The sequence below is a fragment of the Arachis ipaensis genome, chromosome B08 (genome assembly GCF_000816755.2).
Source record: "Arachis ipaensis cultivar K30076 chromosome B08, Araip1.1, whole genome shotgun sequence".
Classification (NCBI taxonomy): Eukaryota; Viridiplantae; Streptophyta; class Magnoliopsida; order Fabales; family Fabaceae; genus Arachis; species Arachis ipaensis.
In genome coordinates, this window is record NC_029792.2 from 119891828 (window position 1) to 119902792 (window position 10965).

Consider the following 10965-nt stretch of genomic DNA (forward strand, 5'->3'; position numbering starts at 1 on the left):
TCTTTGGATTTAATTTTTAATATACAAGAGTACATAGGAATAAGTCGTATTTTATTTTTAGAAAATAATTATTTTTTTAATTTATAATTAAAAAATCTTGTTAAATATGACTTATTCCGGTGTACCTGTGTATTTTTGGAAACAATAATAAAGGTTGTCATTGTTAAATATAACTTGTTCTCTTAATTTATAATTAAAAAAAATCTTTGAAAAAGTCATGCTTAGTGTATTTTTGTTTATTCTTATATACTATTTGTAGATCTATATATTCTTTTAGAGACGATGACATGAATTAAAAAGGTGTATTTTAAAAATTTTAAAGGAGAGTTCGGAGAGAGAGAGGGTACCGCGAACTCTATATATAATTTTTATAGAGTTTACCGTGGGATACGGCGAACTTGCTGATTTTTTGCCCAAATACAAAAAAAAAATCGTATTTGAAGAATTAAAATCCAAAAATCTTGTTTAGAGAAATAATAAATTTTTTTATTTTATTTTAAAAAAATACCAACCATTTTATGTATGATTATAATATTTTCATTTTATGGGAGAGTAAATGAAATATAATGTAACCATCATATAAAATTCTACTCAACATGATGCATGATATTAATATGATAACAATGACATATGTGCGTCTAATAGTATACCTTGCATCTTTAAAGAAAACGAAGATAGGTAGCTTAAGCTTTTTGTTGATTGAGTTGTTGGAAATTCCATTATTATTATTGTTATTGTTATTCTCTTCCATGATATTATTTGTAAATCTCAATCAACAAAAAGAGAATGGTTCTGGAAGACCCCAAAGCAAAGCCTCCAGTCCTCCACCACAATCACCTGAATGTGAGTTCAGAGACATGTCAGTGTCTTTTACCACAAAAACAAAGGAAAAAAATATACATGAAATATATGAGAAATAATGTTTATATGTTGTAACTCATTTTTGTGGTATTTTTTTATATGCAAAAAAAAATATTAGTATTTTTTGTTAAAAATGAGATTATTTGATGTAATTATAATTGGATAGATTTTACAGGTAGAGAATTAATACGCAAAGTGCGTATTGGACACATGTCATCATTTTAGCAACATACATGGTGTATGTTAGACACGTGTTAACATCCAGACAATACGTAAAATGCGTGTTGAACACCTTTTTTTATACATCCACAATACTGTAATATATTTTAAATATTAATATTCAAATAAAATACTATTTTTATCTCCATATTAAAAATAATTTTTATATTTTTGTGTATTCTTTTTTTTAGGATTCATTATATTTTGCACTTGTAGGAATAAGTGTGGCCTTATTCAAAATGCTGGTTATATACTTCATCCAATAGTGACAAGGTGAAGAGACTTATTCTTATTTTGAAGAATAAGAAAAAACAGAAAGTAAAAATAACAAAAGAAACAGAATTTTATTGTTTTTAGTATATTTTTTATTTCATAAAATTTTAAAATTAAAAAACACTGAAAACACCAAGGGATTATATATTTAGTTTATGAAAATATGTTTTGTTTTCATTTTATGTATTTTGCGAATTTTGTAAACAAGAGTGTAGTAGTGAAAATAGTCAAATTCTATCTATCTATGTTTATTGCTTAGTTTTTTATTCTTAAAAAAAATAAAAAACATAAAATAGTGAAATAAAGAAAAACTCTTTTACAAAGCAACAAAACCCTATATATTTGTAGATTTGCTTACCTTTCCTGCATGAAAGGTCACTGAGGAAGTGATGTATTTATAGGAGTTGGAGCATATAGCATGTAGTGGAAGATCTGAAATAAATTAATATTATTAAACCTAAATATTACTCGTGAATCATGATAGTTTTTGATAGCAAGAAGTAATAGACAAAAGGGTAGCATGAATTTTGTCATGTTTATATAGTTTGTAAGTCTTCTCATCCTCATCATCTATTCTACTATATAAAAATTAGGTTTTTATATAGAGCTGACCTGTTAATTTTATAAAGTAAATCAATTATAACTAATTAATGATATCAATTAATAAATTTGATTAAACATTCAAATCTCACAATTAATTATATCAATTAATTAATTTAGTTAATTATTTAATTTGATTTGATTGGAGTAAATATCAAATTATTTTAATAAATAATAAATATAATAACAAAATACATGAATTAATTTAATTATTTTATTTTTTTCAATGTCATTTATTTATACGAAATCATAATGTATTTTTTATAATTTGCTTTTTTTTAATCTTATTTTTAATTATTTATTTAACTTTTACTCCTAATGTGTTTATTATATTTCACTTTGTTTTAAATTCAATTTCATAATTATCTTTCAATTGTGTTAAATTAAACTGTTTCTTTCAAAAATACTTAAATATATTATCTATTACAAATAATTATTATAATAAACAAACAAATATAAATTGAATATATAATTTAATTTTAATTTAACTTAAAAATTAAATGAATTATCAAAAAAATCAACAAAATTTGTTTTTAATTTTTCTATAATTTTATTTAATGGTAAAAATCTCTCTATTGTTACTAACATCATTGATACAAAAAAAAGTATAAGTTTCTATCAAATAAAATAAAATACATATAAGATAAGTAGCATATATGTAATTCTATTATTAATCATAGACTATAGACAAATTTCTAAAAACAAAATCTTATGAATCAACCAGTAATTTTTTAATATTTTTTTTTAAGTTATCCAAACTTATCAATATTTTATAATATGATTTTACAAGTTATAATATGTGATATTATCCATTGTTATATATATGAAAAATGTGACTCATTTAGTGATTAACCACTTATTTTCGATTAATATTGTTATAATAAGGATACATGTGACTTTATGAGAATGATATAGCTTGAACTTTGGTTATCTAGAAATTTACTGAGTGGTTAGAGTAGTTTACGTCACGAACCAACAAATGCTAACAATTGGAATGATAAAAAAGAGGGTTAAGTACTGAAATCGTCCTTAAGGTAAGTGGCGAAAATCAAATTCGTCCCCGACGTTTTTTTGCTATTAAAATCATCCCGAACGTTCAGAAACACTTTAAAATCATCCTTTCCCGAATTTTTGGACAAAAATACCCTTGACTATTAATAAAAATAAAAAAAAACCCTACCCCCACCCTCACCCATCAGCATCTCAAAATCCGTCGGTAACCAAAAATCCGTCTGTAATAAAGACTAAATCTGTCTGTAAATCTGTCTGTATTAATCAATTTTCTAGTTGTGTTGTATATATATATATATATATATTTCTTAAATTTGGTAATCCTAATTTCTGTCTCCAATTTAAACTCTTTTTTTTCTTTCTAAACTCATCCTTAGCTTTGATTTTGTATCTACTCTTTCTCTAACTCACTTTCTCTACCTCTTAAGTTCGTCATTATGTTGCTCAGTCTCGCTCTAAAATATTGTATTATGTTATGATATTGGAAGATATTTTTATATTTTTTTAAAATTTTATTTTTTATAATGAATATATTATGAGTTGTGTTGAATTATATTGAATTGATTATTTTATGATTATTGTATTATAGTTTTTTTGTTATTTTTTTCAAAAATTTTCAAAGAATATCTATAAATAATCGTGGGTATCTGCATTCGCTAAGAAGATAATTAAATAGGGAGACTTGCGATGAAGATGGAGAGCGAACATGGGATATTTTTTTTTTAAACCGGAGCGAAAGGACGGAAAAAGGGGTTCACCGCTGTGCCCATACGGGTATCTATTACTATATCTAACTAACAACGAAAATTCAATTTGAGCCGATTTGAGATAGGACACGTGAACTTTATCAGCATTGAGTTTTAAGACAATGAACCTAATTCAAATTTAGGATCCTAACAATAGACTTAGGTTAATCTTACTCACTTGAGTTAATATTTGAGTCATTACTATAATAAATACTATACTATTAAATATGATTATATTTAGTATATATAAAAGTTAGGTATACTTACAATAGATTTTATAATCAAACTAAAAGAATTTTAATTATCTTTTTTTTTAATTTTAAATATTATTTACTATCTTATTGAAAAAGTGAATAATATAATAATAATCACTCACATAATTAAAATAGATCATCCTAATATATACATGACACTACATATATCAAGAATTATTATATGTGATAAATTATTTCTTTATTTTTCTAAAGATAATTTATATGTAAATTAACTAATCTTTATAACATACGATCTATTGCATAATTTTTCTCTTCTTAATATGGATAAATTGATGAATTTAATATATAAAATATAATTTATATTATTTAACATACGAAATAAGTAACTTAAATTTTGTACATCATATTATAAAATAGTGTAATCATTCATTTTTTTAATGGTAATTATTGTCAAATAAAATAATATAAAAATAGAGAAAAATATATTTACCAATCTAGGAATAATAATTTATTTTTCAATAGAGTAAATTATATATTGAATAACAAAAGTTATTATAGTTTATTTTTACACAAACTAATATATTCAACGACAATATTTTGGTAATATTACCAAAAGATATTAATCAATCTAATAGCTTTTGTAATGATATAAGTGTATAAGTTTAGAAGCTTAAAAATCATGTCATAAAATGTAAAATTTTAACCGGTAACAACGATGATCATATTGTTTGACTTCCTGAATGAATATGATACCAATAAATAAAATTGTCACAGTTAAATTTCAACAAAGACAAATCTCCATAAGTATTACTATCATCAATGAGAATTGTTCTACTTTCAAGATAAATACTATTTTCTTTTATTGTATTTTCCAACTCGGCAGGTCGAGAACTAATCATCCACGGATTGAAGGTCTATTTATTAAGGGTCTGCCGTTAGCCAATAAGTTGTTACATACACAAAGCGGGATTCGAAACTCTAATACTTACTTAGATAGACGAGTGAAATAACCACTTAATCAATTCAAATCAGTTAAGACAAATACTAATTATTTTTAATATTTTTAACATTAAAAATAATTAAACTTTAATTTTAATTATAAATTTGTAAAATATTTATAATAATTATTATTATACATATTTTTTGTTTAATCTCCTTTAATAAAAAATTTATATATTTTTATTAATTATCCCGTACAATATACGAAAACATACACTAGTTCATTTCTAAAGTTCAAGATGTCGTTTTCTAATAACTAAAATCATTTATTTTATGATGGTATGGATGTTAATATTATAGAGTTAAGCCCCACTTTGGTCCCTGAGATTGACGAGTTGCACTGATTTAGTCCTTCAGATCCTAATTGCACTAAATTAGTCCCCCGGATTCAAAAAAATGCACCACGTTAGTCCTTACCCTATTAATTATTCCGTCACCACGTTAGTGACATGGCCAAAAATTGCCACGATGGACACTAGGAAATGGCGTCGTTTCTAAATTGGCGCTAAAAAAACCCTTTGAGCGACGTCGTTATTATGCGATGGAAAATAAAACGTTGGCCTCTCCCTCTTTTGTCTCCACTGTTCGTCTTCAACCCCTCCATGAGTGACGCAGAGGAAAAACGTCTCTCTTCCGTTACTCACTGAAAATAGGAACGAGTAACTGCAATAGGATTTCGGAGACTGCTGGATCACGAGTGAACACTGTACAGTTGTTTGAGGAGGTACTTTGCTGCTACAAGGAGCTTCTGTTCCGTCACCGAGGTTAGTGAAGATTTTAAAATTTTATTTTTTCAAATTTTAGGGAATGCATTGATGGTTGTTGATCATAGTTTATTGCTTTGTATATTATTTTTTCCTAAGGTTCGTAGTGGAATTTGGGCTAGGGTTTTAATACAAAGTCTGAGTTCAGAGAGGCAGTGAGAGAGTTTACAATTCAAGAAGGTAGGCGGATTCAGTTTATTAAGAATGATGCTGTGAGATGTAAGGCTGTCTGTAAGGCTGAGGAGTACAAGTGGGTGGTATATGCCTCACGAGATCACGAGGAGACATGTTGGCAAATAAAAACCTTCAATGACGACCACACATGTGCTAGAGAGGCTACCAACCGAGCTACAAATAGGAACTGGTTGACTAGCAAGTTAGTGAAGAAGGTTAGGAAATATCCTAACTTCAGACAATGTGAGGCAGCTGTCTACTTCAAGTCCAAGTGTGATCTGGTGTTAAATAGGAATTAAATTTTTAGAGCCTTGGCAGACGCTAGAGCTGTGGTGTATGGAGATGAGAAGGCCCAGTATGCAATGGTAAGGGACTATAGAAAAACCTTATTGAAGTGTAATCCGAGTTCAACAGTTAGAATAGGAACCATCCCCCAACCAGATGGAGAGGTGATCTTTCAGAGGATGTATGTATGTCTTAGTGGGTGCAAGAATGGTTTTAAGGCAGGGTGTAGGCGACTGATTGGTTTAGATGGTGCATTCCTTAAAACACAAACTGGAGGCCAGATTCTATCCGCTGTGGGTCATGACACAAATAATCACATCTATGTTATAGCATGGACAATTGTGGATGTCGAGAACACGAAGAACTGGAGGTGGTTTCTGGAGCTACTCCATGAGAACCTCGGAGACTATAAAGAAAACAAATGGTGCTTCATGAGCGACATGCAGAAGGTAAACATAAATTGCTAGTGCATGCCCTTTCATAGTATACTCTATTATTAGAACAGTTTTTATGGTGTAGCCTATTGCTAGTTAATGTAAGTTCTTTGAGTATTATGTGTCCACATGATGGTCTGAATAGCTGTGAACTGACTGATTATACTGTTTGTGTATAGTATGCTTTATTGGTAATATGACTTAGGGACTATTATGTATCACGATTTGTAACTTAGGGACTATTATATATCACGAATTGTATCTGATTCACATGCAGGGTCTGCTTTCTGCAGTCCAGGAGGTAATGCCTCATGTCCACCATAGGTTCTGCGTGTGGCACTTATGGAGAAATTTTAACAAGCAGTGGAAGGATTTAGAGTTAAGGGGTTTACTTTGGGAATGCGCACGATCAACAACTTATCAAGATTTCTCTGACAATATGAAGAAGATTAAGAAAATTAATGAAGAGGTGTGGAATTACCTGAACAAGTGGCCTATGGAGTCCTGGACAAAGTCAGCATTTAGTCATAATCCTAAACTGGATAATATCTGCAATAACGCTTGCGAGGTCTTTAATGCAAGAATTAAGGAAGCAAGGGCCAAGCCAATCATCACGCTACTTGAGGAGGTCAGAATGTTTGTCATGAGAACAATCACTAAAAGCAAAGTTAAGTTAGCCAACCATGTGGGAAAGCTACCACCAGTGGTTCAAAGTAGGTTGGACAAGATCAGGAAGGAGACTAAAAGTTGGATGCCAATCTGTACAAGGGATGATGAGTATGAGAAGTTTGAAGTTCATGGTCATCCAACTAACATGGTAGTGGATCTGGGTAAGCGACTCTGCACATGTCAATTTTGGATGCTAACAGGTAATTAAATACTTTATTAACCAAGAGACCTGTGTTAAATACTTTAATGACACATTACTTTGTTAATTACTTCAGGAATGGCCTGTGTGCATGCGTGTGCAGCCCTCGCAAGGGTGAATAAGAGACCTGAAGATTTCTTTCATAAGTGGCTCACCATGGATGCATATAGAGACACTTATGCACATTATATAAATCCATTGCCTGAACAATCTCTTTGGAAAAAATCTGACCAGAATAGACCACAAGCTCCAAAGAAAAAGAAGAAGCCAGGACCACTAACAAAGAAAAGGAGAAAGGATGCAGATGAGGGTAATGAGGGAAGCAAGAAATCTAAGGTAACTGGGACTCTAAAGAGACAACTAAAATCATTTACTTGCAAATACTGTCTACAAAAGAGGCACACAAAGAGGGGTTGTCCAAAAAAGAGAGCAGCTGATGTTGCTCAAGCTCTTGCTGATGCAGCTACAGCTGCCGCTAAGACAAAGCCCACTGAACAAGCACCTACTTAAGCTCCTCCAGATGCACCTGCTCAGGCTCCTCCAGAAGCACCTTCTCAAGCTGCTCCAGAAGCCCCTGCTCAGCCACCTGCACCAGTTGAGATCGACCTCTCCCAGCCAAACTACTCCGATGCACAACAGTTCCAACATAGTAAAGAGGTAGTTGCATTTAGTTTCACAACTCATACTCAAAATTGTTGTCCACGTTCAACTGAAGTATCTGATAGTAAAAGAGAAATATAGAGTAAAAGGAATATTGAACCTGATAGAGAGTTGAAATAATAAGGAATCCTAATTCCTTTAAGAGGAATCCTAATCCTAAAACCTAAAAGAGAGGAGAGAACCTCTCTCTCTAAAAACTACATCTAAACTATGAAAAGTGAATAATTCAATGCATGTTAATGAATGGATGCATTCCCCCACTTTATAACCTCTAATCTGTGTTTTCTGGACTTGGATTTGGGCCAAAAAGGGTTTCAGAAACCGCTGGAGGCGTTTTCTGCAGTTTCTGGTGCGTGGCGTCTGTCACGTATCCGCGTGGGTCACGCGGTCGCGTCATCTGGGAGTTTTCCTTATCACGCGTCTGCGTCAGTCACGCGTTCGCGTCGCTGCCTTTTCGCGCTAGGCACGCGGCCATGTGGTCCATGCGCTCGTGTCGCTGCCCTTTTCTTCAAAACTCCATTTTGTGCTTTCCTTCCATTTTTGTATATTTCCTTTCCATCCTTTAAGTCATTTCTGCCCTATAAGGCCTGAAAGTACTCAACACACAGATCACGGCATCGAATGGTAATAAAGGGTAATTAAAATTGATAATTTTTAAGCATAGGAAACATATTTTTCACATACATCACATAATAAGGAAGGGAAAGTAAAACCATGCAATTTACATGAATAAGTGAGTGAATGATTGAACAAATCACCTAAATTGAGCACAAAATACATCATAAAATATGGGTTTATCAACCCACACCCACACCACTGCGGAATACCTGATGCTCTACTTCGACTGGAACTCCTTGTGTTGGACCGCATGGAACTCTGGCTCCCACTTGCAATCATGATGGTAAACTCGGAAGGGAGCAAGAGACGAAGAACCAGAGAGAAATGGGAAGAAGAAGAAGATGATGGGGTCACAGGATGCACTTAGGATTTAAAAGGGGATAAGAACTAAATTAGAGCAAATCAAACTTTAAGCCACATCATATAACCGTTAGTGTGTCCAGCGTGGCAATATTTGGCCACATCACTAACGGCGTCAGTCCTCCGGTGATGGAAAATAGGGTAAGGACTAACGTGGTGCATTTTTTCGAATCTGGGGGACTAATTTAGTGCAATCGAGATCTGAAGGACTAAATCGATGCAACTCGTCAATCTCAGGGACCAAAGTGGGGCTTAACTCTAATATTATGACTTATGTGATTAATTTGCTCTTGTCATAGTCTTCAACAGCACCTTTTAACTTAATAGATTTTTTCATTCAATTTTTTTTAAAGATAGAAGTGAGACTCGAATTCGTTATCTATATCTGAATATGTAAAAATTATGCCATTTGAATTATAATTCGTTGATAGATTTTTTATTCAATTATTTAAATTAAAACTAATAAAATAATATTGTTAACTTAGGGTGTGTTTGGTTTAGCATTAAAAAGAAGAGAAACATGTTTGAGTGCATTGAACGCTTCTTCTTCTTGTTTGGATGCTTTTTTTTTTCTCTAAACGCCAACGTGATTTTACGTTGTTAACGTGCGTTTATAAGAAGGTAGAGATTGTAATTTCTACATTTAGAAAATTACGTTAGGATTGAATTTATTTTGTTCTTATCAATTCTACTCTTTACTTCCTTACTTGTAGTCTCTTTAGTATTCAAATATTTTAAATATATAATTATATTTTTTATTAAATTTTTATTTTTTATTTTGTATAAAAAATATTTTTGTTTGGCTTTGTTAAAATTTGTAAGTATAATTCTTGTATATTAATTTATTATTATAATTTTGTTATAATATAAATTATTAATCCAATTAAAAAGAACAAAATAAATAAAAAACTAATTATAACTAAGAATAAAGTCATAAATAATTAAAATTTATAGTTTAAAATAATATTAAATAAAAGAGTATCAAGAATACTAAAAAATTATAAGTAATATAATATAATAAAGTATATTTTGATATATTTTTCATATATTATTTTTGCTTTTGATATAAAAATATATTTTGCCAATTTTTATATATTATTTTTATTTTAGTAAGTAAATATTAATTTTATTATAAAATTAATTAATAATATCTATTTAAACATCTAAATTAAAATAATAGAATAATATAAAAAATTTATTTAAGTTGATGTCTATTTTAATAATTTTTTTATTTAAAAGTAATTTTGAGTAGTGTAATTTAAACAATATTTACTTTAGTATAATCCATTTTAATATAAAGATTACCAAACATAAATCACTTTAACACAAACTTACTTTTCATCAAAATTAAGTTTATAAAATCAATTTTATACAAACTTTCGTATACAAACTAAAATCCAAACACACACTTATTAGTAGAATAAAAAATAGTAAAAACATTTTAAACACGCGGACACACCGTCACGCACATGCGCACACCCACTCTCCCACTTAGTTTTATGTATATTTGGCAAGCTGATATTCTGTTTCTTCTTTTTGCTCTAATTAGAATCATATAACTGTTACACCTATTATGCATTATTGATGCTTTCCTTATTAATTATGATATGATCTTCCTTAATTACTAACAAAAATAGTCAGAACTTGTTTAAACGTTAATAATCATGTTTTTTTATCATCTAAATGAAAAATAGAGAGACAAAGATTTATCTATCCTATTTCTGTTTCTGGCATCACATTCCTTATGAGCATCTTTGTGAAAAATAGGTAGAAACATTTATTTATCCTTTTCCTTTTTGTGGTAATCAGTTTTTCTTAACATCTTGTAAAAAATAGTTACAAATTAAACATTTGCTGATTTCTTAGCATCCTTGTGAA

At 29.9% G+C, this 10965-nt stretch overlaps 1 long non-coding RNA gene across 1 annotated transcript in view; it reads left to right on the forward strand.

Annotated features, from left to right (window-relative positions):
* Nucleotides 1858-10965, forward strand: part of LOC107612449 — an 11958-nt gene continuing 2850 nt past the window's right edge. Inside the window, exons 1-2 of the long non-coding RNA XR_001613766.2 lie at nt 1858-1868; nt 2597-2600. This is a non-coding gene — a long non-coding RNA (uncharacterized LOC107612449). The remainder of the gene's footprint in view (nt 1869-2596; nt 2601-10965) is intronic.